Genomic DNA, 14009 nt, shown 5'->3' on the forward strand with positions numbered 1-14009 from the left:
GCCTGTGTCCTGTTCTCTCCTTTTCATCCAGAGGAATGTAAGGCGCAGGGAGTGTCCACAACAAACTAGTGGGGATGGCGGGAGGGAGCCAGACACGCTGTGCAGGAGCCATTCAGCATGGGGAGAAGGTTTGCGGCCCTGGGAGGAGCAGCGGGTATCTGTGCACTGCCCATGCCCACAAGTGCCATCCATGCAGCTCCCATTAGTTGCAGTTCCCAGCCAATGGCAGCTGTGGAGTCAGTGCAGAGGAGCAGGGGCAACGCGCAGAGCTGCCTGCCTGTCTACTGGCAGGGAGCCTGCTGTAGCCCTGCTGTGCTGCCGGCAGGGAGCCACCTGTGGTAAGCGCCTTCTGGCCAGAGCCTACACCTCGCACCCCCTCCTGCACCCCAAACCCCAGTCCAGAGTCTGCACCCCAAGCTCCTGCCTCAGTCCTGAGCCCACACCCAAACTCCCTGCCAGAGCTTGCACTCCTCACCCCCTCCTGCACCCCAACCCCCTGCCCCAGGCTCATCCCAGAGACCCCTCCAAACCCCTCAGGCCAGACCCTGCACCTTTACCTCAGCCCAGTGAAATTGAGTGGGGGGAGGGGATGGAGTGAGAGGGGCAGGGTAGATCCTGGGTTGATCTTAAATTCAGAAAGTGAACTTGTGCGTAAAAAAAAAAAAAAAAAATGGACACCACTGCTCTAAGTAAATTCTAAGGGGACACAAGGAAGCAGGGGGGCTAGAGAAGAATGGGGGAACCTGTGTAAAGTGAATTGCTGGGAGGGGGCGGCATGGAGTTGAGTGGGGGGTAGATCTGTAAAAAGAAAGGAATAGAGTGGTGAGGTGGGCCTGAGGTGAAAGGAAAGGGGATGGTAGTGAGGATTAAGGCTGGGCATGAGGGACACTTAGAGGGGTGGCCAGACGTGTATGTGATAACAGGGCCTTTGATTGATCCCTCCTGCCAGGCCGATGCCTGTAGCAATAGATCACCCTGTCACCTGCAGTTGGCAGCTTTCAGCGGCTGGACTTCTGCCTCCAGCCCTGCCGAGAACATCCTGTCACCTCGATGCACCAGCGGGCCTAGCAACCCGCTGAGCTGCTGCATCCATCCCACAAGGTGAGTCTTGCAATTGCTGTAATAACAGGCCTGTGTGGAAGAGCCTGCCTGGCCAGGTTCACTATGGTTAATGATGGAGCCCATAGCAGAGGGGCAGGATGCCCACTGAGGCTGAGCTGCTCCTTCTCCAGTGGGCGTAGGGTGGATGTGGCAGCAGCCGCGGAGTTCTGCCCAGCCATGCCAGTAACCAGGGTTTGCGTCAGTCCCTCTCTCATCAGGCATTTACGTGATAGCAGGGTGTGTTTGGCAATTGCATGGGTGCCTCTGTCCCCAGTAGATGCTGCACTGCCAGGGATCTGACTCCCCTGCCCTTGGGTAGGAATGGACGGGCAGGAGCATTGGGGTGCTCTCTGGGAATGAATATGGGGCAGGAAGCACCAGAGCTGGGTTTTATTCCCAGTCCTGCCACTGGGATGCTCATTATCTCCCTGTGCCTGGAAGGTATGTAAAACAAGCCACCTCCAAGGCCCAGGAGGGGTTAATGAGGTGATGCTCTGACAGTCTAGAAGGGCTGAGTGGGAGTGATACACGAGACAACCCCGAGAAGTTCCCTCATGGACCTTGCGCCATGGAACAAATTAGGGTATTGGGCAAGTCCACAGGTCCTCTAACTAGGAGTACAATATCCAGTTGGTTGGCTAAAATGTCTGATATACCTGGGACAACAGGAACAGATGTCTCAACTGTGGTTGCAAAAGAACTAAATAACGCTTGCATATCTGAGTTGAGGAATCTAAAAGGTTAGAAGATTCCTGAGACCAGGTTCAGCAGTTGCTCCAGTAGCAACTGGAATTTTGACTTAGGGAGAAGGTTCAGCTTGAGAACTCCACATTACAAGAGAAAAGTTTAAAGGATGAGCTGAAGATTAAAAAGTTGTAATGCACTTGTGATAAGCAATGGCTTGAAATATTAAGGGAGCAAGATTGCTGTTTAAGGAAAATGGCCACAAAGGCAGCAGGCAGTAAATGTGGTTCTGAACCATGCATATTGCCAATAGGAAACAGCTTGCTTATAGGAAGAGCTGCAGGCTCTGAAGGTAGTAAATAGTGCAGCTCAGGGAAGCAGTGCTGTAGTGAGCATTAAGAAAGTTGTGTGCAGAAAATTAGAGGAAAAGAACAGAGTTAGCTCTCATACAAGTTCAGCAAACTTTTCTGGACTTTCCTATGGAAGTAATATTGAAAAGAAGTGACGTTTTTCTGATTCTGTAGAGAAACAATGGGTAATAGAAAAACCAGAGACATGTATGACTTGGAAATTAGTGCATGGAAATCCTGAATTGACTCGGGATGGGAAGGTACCGTAGAGTGTGATATAACACAGCTTATGCTCCCAATACTTCTGTTAGTCTCAAAGGTGCCACAGGACCCTCTGTTGCTTTTTACAATTTGGCTTAACAGTGAAAACAGCAGAATGTTTAATAATTCATATACTGCTTTAAACGGTCTAGGAAAAGTTGTAGGTGAAATACAGAAAGGATGGCCACCCACAAAGAAAAAAACCTCAAGGGGCATTGCTGATAACTTTCCCCAACAATGGGCCACAAGGAAAAAAGGAACCAGCAAAATAAAGGGGAACCAAGGAAAGAAGACGGCAAAGATAAAAACCTTGCCCCTTGTGAAAAGAAGAGAATTTCTGATCTGGGTAGAAATTGGCTTTGGAGAAAATAGCTACAGTATGAGCCTAGGGATCAGATTGATAGGCTACCCACTGAAGAATTGCTTCTGAGATTGGCAAGTCATGAGAAGAGCATACCTACGGCTCCCCCATGCTCCAAAGACCAAGTATAGGCCTCCCTATCTCCCCAGTGTCAGCAAATGATCATGCTGACCTAGTGGCACATTTAAAACGTGATGAATGGGGAAGACCAACAGTATATGTGGTGATTAACACCAGAGCCTTCAAACAAAATATTTTAGTAGACACAAGTGCCACTTTTGGTACTGGTAAAAATAATTTATTTGGACCACCAGTAGCAATAAAAAGATTGCAAGGATTTAATGAAACAGAAAATAAAGTGCCATTTAGCTAGCCAATATGTTTTTGGTTAGGAACAAATCAAAGAATAGGACAATTTGGCCTGATAAATTTGGATGGCAATGGAATAATAGGAATAGATATGTTGAATAATAGTAGCCAACTAGTATTAATGGGCAAAGTGAATGCTCATAGGAGAAACATTGAAAGAGCTCAGTAGAAAAGCAAGGCAGATGAACAGGCTAAGAAAGGAAACAAGGATGAGATAGTATGGCAGCCACAATTCCAATCAACCCCAATGGCAAAAATAGAAGAAGAAAAAAAGATAGAACAAATTGATTTAGTAGTGCTACAGAAAAGGGATCCTGAAATAAGGAAATTGGTAACAAAAGAAAAATATCAGGGATGAAAGATTTGGCAGAATGAAACAGGATTAGTGTTAGCTACCGGATTAGTGTTAGCTACCAAAACAGAAGATGACATGTTTGTATGGGTTGTTCCAACAGAAGTTACATCTAAAATTATAGCCTTAGTTCATAATAATGAAAATTAGGGATAGATAAAACTCTTAGTAGGCTATAGGATGTGGCCAAGTATCAGAACAGATGTGGAAGAATATGTAATGAAGAATATGCGCTGCCAATAATGCAGATACCAAGATAGTAAAAGGGCCATTGGGACATCAAAGAATAGAACGCCAATGGGTCAGGTTACAGATTGATTATATTGGTCTGCTTGCGAAAACTGCAAGAGGAAAACAGTATTGCCTGGTAGTATTGGATCCTTTTATAAAATGTGTAGAGGCTATCCCTATGAGAAATAACAGCTTTAACCACAGCTTAAGTCTTGGTAGATTATGTAATCACTAGGTGGGGTGTCACTAAGAAAATTGATTCAGATCAAGGATCACACTTTATAGGAGAAATTAGGAAGCTGGACATCCTCAGAGTTTGGGACAAGTGGAAAGAACAAACAGAATGCTAAAAACAGCCTTAAGAAAAGTAGTGAATCATCAGAGTAAGGTTTGGGACCAAAAGCTTCCTTTAATATTAATGGCCATCAGAGGAAAAGTAGCTTCACATGGAGTAACTCTGTTTAAAGCTATGACTGGGCAAAACATGAGATTGCCTGAACAACGATGGGTGGTTGGAATGCCTCCAGATGAATTACAACCTAGGGTATTAACAGATCAGTGGATGCAACAGTTATTAAAATACATTGCTGAAACACATAAACAGGAAGCAATTGCTCTTAAGGCAAATATCGAACAAATGGATAAGAAGATGGGACCAATCCTGCACCCACAGAAATAGCAACTAGGTGATATGGTTATGTACAGACATATTACTGAAAAGGGCCACATATATAGTCCAATATGGATGGGACCAGTAAGAAATGTGGACAAGGCCAATCCTACAATATACCAACTAGATATTTGTCAAGGAAAGAGAAAAGTAACAAAGTGGTTCCATTCATCTCAACTAAAGAAATGGAGGGGAGAGGCTGTAAAATAAAGTTTAAATTCCTGCATAATTAGTCATTTGTTTTACTTTGTTTGATAGGGAGAGAGAGTTTTTATAAATTATAATTAAAATGCAACCAGTGCAGCAAGAAAGAGAATGGTACAAATTTCTGCCAGAACTAAAGTCACAGGATGTAGTCAAGGTTTTTGTCATTAGTAGCAGTACAGGTGGAGGATCCATTTCAGCCAATGGACCAAAGCCCCACAGAGTATAAAAAAACTATTAAACAACAGCCAGGAGAGACCCCTAACTGATGTCAGTATAGACAGGGAGAGAATTTGACGGGTTTGTTATGTGGATACTGGATCCACATGCTCCATCTTGAATACCATTGGAAATCCCATAGAATTTATACCATATATTTCATCTGACAAAAAAGTGATTCGAGGCATTCACAGAACAGAGGGTTCAATCCCATTAAGCATCCCTGTAATGGTGGAAATAGGAAACAGAATAGCAGGAATTAGATTGGTACTCATGGAAATAGGACTAATCAGTTCTGGAATAATAATTTCTTGCATAAATGCAATGCATAGTTGATTTTGTCAATGGAGTTGTATGGGCCATTAATTGAAAAATAATTGTTGCAAATAGTTAAAAATGATCATATAATAAAAAGCATTTATAATTGTTAGTGTTTATTGTATATAGTTAATGATTAAATTGTTTTAAAATAATATATTTTAATACAATTATTTAATAAAGATTGTTAGAATTAAAACACTCATCAGAGAGAAAAATAGTCTTCTGTTGTTCTGTTTTGCAGAAAGAAAGAGTCCAGAAGGTGAATGATGCAGTTCTATTCATCTTGGCTCTTCTGGGTATCAGTGGTTACTGGTTTCTGCTATGGTGGTATGAATTCAGAAATTGTGAAAACAGCAAAGATCCAGTGGAGTAAACCTAACCAAACTGCTGTCACTGACAGTAATGTGAGCTGCCTCTTTATATTTCCAAAACTAAATAACAAAAATGTTGAGAATTGGGTAATTTTGGGTCACTATGGGACCAGTAGGAGATATAATGATGCAAAACTCACACAAATGTCTTATTTCATTTGTCCATGCCAATGGTCAGGGTATTGTGAGTCCCCACAATTTTCCCTTACCAGGACCAGCAGGATATAAATGGACAGCCGAGGAAAGGAGAGGAATAACATGGAGAAGGGTGGTTAAAATTGAACAATGGCAATGTACTCTAGTAAATGGATCTGGAGTATTTGCATGGTCCAACAGTCTCCTAGTAGCTCCGAAAATATCCCAAACATCCCTCCTCTTTCAGAGTAACAGCCGTGTTAGTCTGTATCCGCAAAAAGAAGAACAGGAGTACTTGTGGCACCTTAGAGACTAACAAATTTATTAGAGCATAAGCTTTCGTGGACTACAGCCCACTTCTTCGGATGCATATAGAATGGAACATATAATGAGGAGATATATATACACACATACAGAGAGAGCATAAACAGGTGGGAGTTGTCTTACCAACTCTGAGAGGCCAATTAATTAAGAGAAAAAAAAAAAAAAAAAAAAAACGTTTGAAGTGATAATCAAGCTAGCCGAGTACAGACAGTGTGATAAGAAGTGTGAGAGTACTTACAAGGGGAGATAGTCAACGTTTGTAATGGCTCAGCCATTCCCAGTCCTTATTCAAACCGGAGTTGATTGTGTCTAGTTTGCATATCAATTCTAGCTCTGTAGTCTCTCTTTGGAGTCTGTTTTTGAAGTTTTTCTGTTGTAATATAGCCACCCGCAGGTCTGTCACTGAATGACCAGACAGGTTAAAGTGTTCTCCCACTGGTTTTTGAGTATTTTGATTCCTGATGTCAGATTTGTGTCCATTAATTCTTTTGCGTAGAGACTGTCCGGTTTGGCCAATGTACATGGCAGAGGGGCATTGCTGGCACATGATGGCATAGATCACATTGGTAGATGTGCAGGTGAACGAGCCCCTGATGGTATGGCTGATGTGATTAGGTCCTATGATGATGTCACTTGAATAGATATGTGGACAGAGTTGGCATCGGGGTTTGTTACAAGGATAGGTTCCTGGGTTAGTGGTTTTGTTCAGTGATGTGTGGTTGCTGGTGAGTATTTGCTTTAGGTTGGGGGGTTGTCTGTAAGCGAGGACAGGTCTGTCTCCCAAGATCTGTGAGAGTAAAGGATCATCTTTCAGGATAGGTTGTAGATCTCTGATGATGCGCTGGAGAGGTTTTAGTTGGGGGCTGAAGGTGACAGCTAGTGGTGTTCTGTTATTTTTTTTTTTGGGCCTGTCTTGTAGGAGGTGACTTCTGGGTACTCGTCTGGCTCTGTCAATCTGTTTTTTCACTTCAGCAGGTGGGTATTGTAGTTTTAAGAATGCTTGATAGAGATCTTGTAGGTGCTTGTCTCTATCCGAGGGATTGGAGCAAATGCGGTTATATCTTAGAGCTTGGCTGTAGACAATGGATCGTGTGGTGTGTCCTGGATGGAAGCTGGAGGCATGTAGGTAAGTGTAGCGGTCAGTAGGTTTCCGGTATAGGGTGGTATTGATGTGACCATCGCTTATTAGCACAGTAGTGTCCAGGAAATGGACCGCTTGTGTGGATTGATCTAGGCTGAGGTTGATGGTGGGATGGAAATTATTGAAATCATGGTGAAATTCCTCAAGGGCTTCTTTTGTAGCCCTCCTCTTGTAGCTGCAACACCAATCAGTAGTATCCAGGCAACAGAAGAAAAGAATAATATCACAATGATTTGTAAATGGTTCATCGGCATGAATAAGGAAGGATGGCATGTAATCCACCAAACTGAGGTAATAAATATGAAAGGTAGCCAGTGATAAGACACTCCATAGGTAACTCCACCCAACCCATGGGATGAAGGAGAGAGCATACAGATCTCTGTAATCTTAAATGGGCAAAAATGTAAATGGGTCTGGATACAAAGGGAAGACAGATGGGCACACGTAACTGACATAACATCACCGGGTGAAATATGATTATAAATAATGGAAAAGATAAGCCTATGTTATGTTTAGAGGAGGTGGGGTCTGCATCTGGAAATACAGTAGATTAAGTAACTGTACATCATTCCAAGGGGAAAACCCTCATGTGCTTTTATAGCATGATATGCCCCTAAATGGAAAAAGAAGAAAGGGAAACCATAGTGTTAAAATGGGCCCATAACAATGTTGAAATAAACAACATCTTATTTAATATTATTGATCCATAATGAGGGCACAATGGAATAATGATTCAGTGTGTGCCTCAACAGGAAATCATATCAAGAGATCAGTTAAGTTTGCAAGCACCCTAGTACAAACAGAGCAGAATAATGGATGTAGAAAGGTTAAGAAGAGTCAAGTCCTGTTTTCCTATTAGTGTGAAAGTAGCAGACATATAACAAGAAAACATGGAAGTGGAACATGGAGGATTGTTGGCCCTAACAATTTCAGTAACATCTTCACCATATTATGGTATCCATGCCTGAGAAAGTTAGAATTGGTCCTTGCATAATAAAAGAGGATGTTAGAAGGCAATTGATCATAAATCCCCCCTACTCCTTGAAAACGGTGGTAGTAGATTTAACTCCCATGAATATCTCATTTATACAACCACAGTGTGCTAGATACATAGAACCCCTGTTTATAGGATTGAAGAGATGGCTGGGAACCAACTTTTAACAGGAATCCCTGCTAACACAGTAAAAAGAGATCTGCTAGACAGAGCTCTAGGAGGGGCAGGAACAGGTCTTGGCGTGTTAATTAAATGCAGTAGGACAGCAAGGAGAAGCTTTGTCTAAATCCCTTAAAATAATTTTAAATGAGATAAGCACTAGCCATCAGCTGATAGCTAGTTTGCTCCCTGGATGGGAGAAGCTACAAGAAGTGGATCACTTAGCAGTATTACAAACAGTGGAGGTATTACAGAGCAATGTATCTATGGCATTAGCTTGTATACAAGCACAAACATGGACTAATGATGTGGTAAAGGACATCATAAGGGATGGAATGAGTGGGATTTTGCCTTTAGAAATAAGAAGCATTATGTGGAAATATGCTACTATAGCTGAACAAAAATTGTATTCTTAGTGGAAAATGATAAATTTTACATATGATGTACAATTAAATCAAATTACCACCTATATAGTGATGTCTGATGCTCAGATAGAACTGAGTGTGGCATTAGGATTAAATGTTAATGATAGTGTAATGCAGCCAGTAGAACATATATTGTGGGGCATGAAACAAAGCTCTGTATGGAAAACTGTGGAATTTGAAGCCTGCATGGAAATATATGCTATACAACCATATATCATATCATATAGTTGTATAGCATCATAACTGCAAACATATCCAATATGGTATTGGATATGTTTGCAGTTATGATGCTATACAACCATATGATATATGTTTAAATTCAGAAAAGAGAAGATGTCATTACCAACTAGATCCTTTTTCACTTAATGGATCTGTAGTTGTGTATATAGGAAATAAATGTGTATGGTTTTGAAGTTGGTGTAACTGGTTTGAAGTTAATCGTTTGTTTATCGTAACACATGATCCTCAGGAAAACCAATGTCTATGTAAACAACAAAGAGTCTGGTGGCACCTTAAAGACTAACAGATTTATTTGGGCATAAGCTTTCGTGAGTAAAAACCTCACTTCTTCTCACGAAAGCTTATGCCCAAATAAATCTGTTAGTCTTTAAGGTGCCACCAGACTCCTTGTTGTTTTTGTAGATACAGACTAACACGGCTACCCCCTGATACTTGACAACATGCAATGTCTATGTAATATAACTACAGTATGTAAGCAAAATCAGTACTTGGTCCTGCTAGGGAAGGGAGGGGGCTGGACTTGATGACCTTTCAAGGTCCCTTCCAGTTCTAGGAGATGGGATATCTCCATTATTAAAAATATATATATATTATTAATAGGATGTGATTTTAATTTTTCATTGTCTGAAATAAAAAGTGAAGTTAAGGATCAGTTTCAGATATATAGCAAGGTTAGCCCAGTACCATTGGGAATGAACATACGTTTAGTTAGGCAGCTCTTAAGGCATCCTGACTTACAAAAACAATTACAGAAAGCTCAGGAAAGTACACAAAAAGTCATGATCATTGTACACCACTCTAATGATGAAATTGAACAAGTTATGGAACAAATACAAAAAGATACGTGGTGGTGGAGGATATTTTTGGAATGGTCTCCCACAGCAACAGGATTCTTTAATGCTATTCTAGGGGACTGATACATGAGATTTTTCTGGCTGCTCTATTCTGTGTGGAAATACAGCGCCAGAAGCACTGTAAGATTTGAGCTTGTTTGAATTAATGAAATTGGCGTGGTGACAGTGAAACATAATGTTAAGATACAGATAAGTGTATAATTTGTTTAATAATCATAACGATTTAAATAGTTAATAAAGATGGTTTTAAGTGGTTACAGCTAGGGAAAACGATGGCGGCTGCAAGAAATCAAAGCTGGGAAAACCAAACTGGAGGCCTTAAAATGATCTGGCCAATGGCAAGCAGGCAGGTTGGGGGTGAAATAAAGGTCAGTCAAAAACCTGAGGAGAGAACACAGGTTTTCAACCAGATCCAGCTTTGATTGACAGGTGACGGTCTTGAAGCTGATTGGCTGATAATGATAGGGATTGAAAAGAGAATCAATCAGGATAAGCTACATCTGTATATAAGGCAGAGAGCTAATAGGCTTTAGTTAGTCTGTCAGTCTTAGGCTACATCTTCTCTACCCGCCTGAATCAGCGGGTAGAAATCGATCTCTCGGGGATCGAATTATCGCGTCTCGTCGGGACGCGACAATTGATCCCTGAATCAATGCTTGTACTCCACCAGTGCAGGTAGGAGTAAACGCCGTCGACGGGGGAGCCCCGGAGGTCGATTTGCCACCATCCTCACAGCGGGGTAAGTCCGCTCGGATACCTCAAATTCGTAGCTGAATTTGTGTATCTTAAATCGACCCCTCCCCCCAGTGAAGACATAGTCTTAGTGTGAGTAGAAGGAGCTAGGATGAGTGGGAGAAGTAGAAGAAGAAGAAGAAAGGCAACTAAAAGAGTTGAAATCATATGAAGAAAGAGGGTAGAAGCAAAGAAGAAGTAGCAGTGACAACATTAGGTCTGACAGATCAGAAGGACCTAGAGTAGAGGGAAGGAAGTTAACAGGAAAGGAAGCTAATAATAAGAAATAAAGTGAGTGAATGGGTGTGTATGGGATAATAAAGTTGGATATTTGTGTATGTATGTTGATTATTTTAATGTTTAAGAACTTGCTGTCAGCATCCTATATCCAATTAGCCATTGCATATAGAATGTAACCACTTAAAGCTATCTTCCAGTTGTAGGATATTGCAATTTTGAGTACTTTAATGTGCATCTGTGCTAATAAAGTCACATTTTCTTTAAAAAGGCATAACATTCTATTTCTTTTAATAGATTTTAGATTTGCTGTTTTCTGAATATTATGTTTTTTAAATTTACTGTATTAGGAAATATTGTGTTTAAATAAGCAGTAATTCAACAACAAAAATCTTTGAGTGTCAATCCTTTGAGCAGAAGGCTATATCCATATCCTCCCAAGGGCTAACAAAATTAGTCTGTTCTCCACAGGTTGGAGGGAAGCCCCCTGGTAAAACCCTGGCAGTTCCTCTATACCCCCTTTCACTTCTCAATTTGTCTGGTTTTGGTATTAAGTTGTGAATATAGGCAGGCCCTTATAGGGATGCCTGGAGTCCTATTTTTGGGGTAATAGGAACAGTTGGCTGATAAATAAGGGGTTCTGTGGGTCCCAGGACAATTACCTACCTTCCAGGTGTAGAAAAAGACATAATTTTTAAAATAAAAAGCTAATTTCTGTCTGTCTTCTTGCAGAGAAACTGGCACTTGATTTCTGCCTCTTGGGCTCAGTGGGAAAAGTCATTTTCACACATCTGGGAATTCAGACCGGTTCCTTGTCTCCCCACCCCTGCTTCCTCATCAGGCTGAACACTGCAACTATCAGACCCTGTTCCCTGCTGGGGGCCAACTCAGGGGTCTTTAACCCTTCCCATATTGCCACTGTCCAGACAGGCAAAAAGCATAGGCCAGAGGAGGTGGGGCATCCATTGCTGCAGACTCTAGGGCAGCCACTGTGGCTTATCAGGAACAGGCTGTGGAGCCACCAGTGATTTATTATGGGTTTATATAGATTTAGATGTATAGATTGTAGAAGGAAAGTTCCCCTCGTAGGTTCTAGGCACCTGGGCATAGTTTAAAAGCCCAGCCATACAGCGAGACCAAAGTAGCACCACCCAGCCAGCAGTAACAATTGGAAGTTTAAGCCAAAGGACAGCTGAAGTGGGAAGGAAGTGAAGGTTGAACAACTGGGAAGGTTTAGAGAAGCTGTTTAGAGTCTGGGCTTTGTTTGCTGCTGTTAATGCTGAACTCTGACAACTAACAAATGTTTTGGAGAAAAGTCTTGTGAAGGCCTCAGCCCTGAATAACCTGCAGCTGCTCCAATCCCTGCATTGGCTCTGCAATGGGCAGTGAATCAAGTCTCTGGTAATATAGGGTTACCATATTTTGAGTGTCCCAAAAGAGGACACTCCACGGGGCCCTGGCCCCGCCCACGCCCCCGCCCCTACTCCGCCCCCTCCCCTGCTTCCCGCGAACATTTGATTCGCGTGAAGCCTGAAGCAGGCAGCAGGTAAGCTGGGGAGGTAGGGCGAGGAGGTGCAGCCCAGTCTGGCCCCCTCCGGCGACCGGCCCCAGCGTCTCCAGCCTGGCTCGGCTCGGGCCCTGGGGTGCCGGCCCCGGGCCAGCACCGCCCGCCCCAGCCCCCGGCCCAGCGCACCCCTGGCCGCCCAGCACCGCCGGCCCCCGGTGGCCTGGCGCACCGGCCCGGCGCCCCCCCCGGCCGTCCAACACCGCCAGCCCCTGGTGGCCCCCGGCGGCCCGGCGCACCCCCCGGCCGTCCAACACCGCCGGCCCCTGGTGGCCCCCGGCGGCCCGGCGCACCCCCCGGCCGCCCAGCACCGCCGGTCCCCGGTGGCCTGGCGCACCCCCCCGGCCGCCCAGCACTACCGGCCCCGGCGGCCCAGCGCACCCCCTGGCCGCCCAGCACTGCCGGTCCCCAGCGCACCCCCTGGCCGCCCAGCACCGCCGGCCCGGCGCACCCCCCGGCCGCCCAGCACCCCCGGCCCCCGGCGGCCCACGCACCCCCCGGCCGCCCAGCACCGCCGGCCCCCGGCCCTGGGCCAGCCCCCGGCCCAGCGGCGCTGGATTTTCCCGGACATGTTCGGCTTTTTGGGATTTCCCCCCGGACGGGGATTTGAGTCCCAAAAAGCCGGACATGTCCGGGAAAATCCGGACGTATGGTAACCCTAGGTAATAGACCTGGGGTAAAAAACTTCAACTCTGTTAAAGTCAATGAGGGTTTTGCCATTGATCTTGCTAGAGTCAGGATTTCACCCCGATCTTCAGTGCTCGTGGCAAGCCAGGCCCAAGGCTGTGCTTGGCAGGAACAATGGAGCTGCCTGTAACAAGAGGCAGGTGGGCTAGAGGCAGGGCTTTCTCAGGAACCAGCCTGTGGTCATGTAGCTCCCTGCCTGGGATGATCACCACTTTCAGTTCATGCCGCTCCAGATCCACTGTCAGCACAGTAGCCTATAGGGATCCTGCCTGAGATCAGGGTACACACAAGAGACGACAGTCCCTGCTGTGAAAAGCTAGTGTGGCCAAGTCAATAGCTCACTAGACTAGGACTCGAGACCTGGAGTCCATTCTTGGCTCTGCTACTGGCCTGTTGCGTGACCTTGGGTAAGTCACTTCACTGCCTCGTGCCTCACTTTCTCCAGCTGTAAAATGGGCGTGATGATACTGACCATCTTTGTGTGTGCTATAAGAGCTCGGTATTATCACACAGACAAAAAGTGGGAGGGAGAACTGGGGAACAAGGCAAGGGCCTTGGCTGAAATCACACCGCAGGTCAATTGCAGTGGTGGGAATAGAAGCATGAGTCTTGGTCTGATGCCCAGTCCTGTGCTCTGTCTGCTAGGCCACACTACCTTGCAACACAGCACCTTCTTCTCTGCCCTTGCTTTCCCTCAGTAAGGAAACTCTTGCCTACTAATGAGCTCTAGGAACCGGGACAGACAGGGCCCTGCAACAGTGCAGCAGACTTTATTGCCTTCCCATGGTGCTCAGATCCCATGGAGATAAGCACAGTATAAAGTACCTGGATGGATAGAGAGATTAGATAGAGGAGTGCTGGGTTATAAATGCTTCAGGCCAGGCTGGGGCGGGGGAGAGCGGCAGGCTCTGAAGTAGCCAGGTCCTTCCACCATTAGGGCCTTGAACTTCACCCTGGAGCTGGCTGGTTGCAGAGCACAGATGTGATTGCTCTCAGCCTAACCCCTTCGTGGTGGGCTCAAGG

The sequence above is a fragment of the Malaclemys terrapin genome, chromosome 4 (assembly GCF_027887155.1).
Source record: "Malaclemys terrapin pileata isolate rMalTer1 chromosome 4, rMalTer1.hap1, whole genome shotgun sequence".
In the NCBI taxonomy this organism is placed as follows: Eukaryota; Metazoa; Chordata; order Testudines; family Emydidae; genus Malaclemys; species Malaclemys terrapin.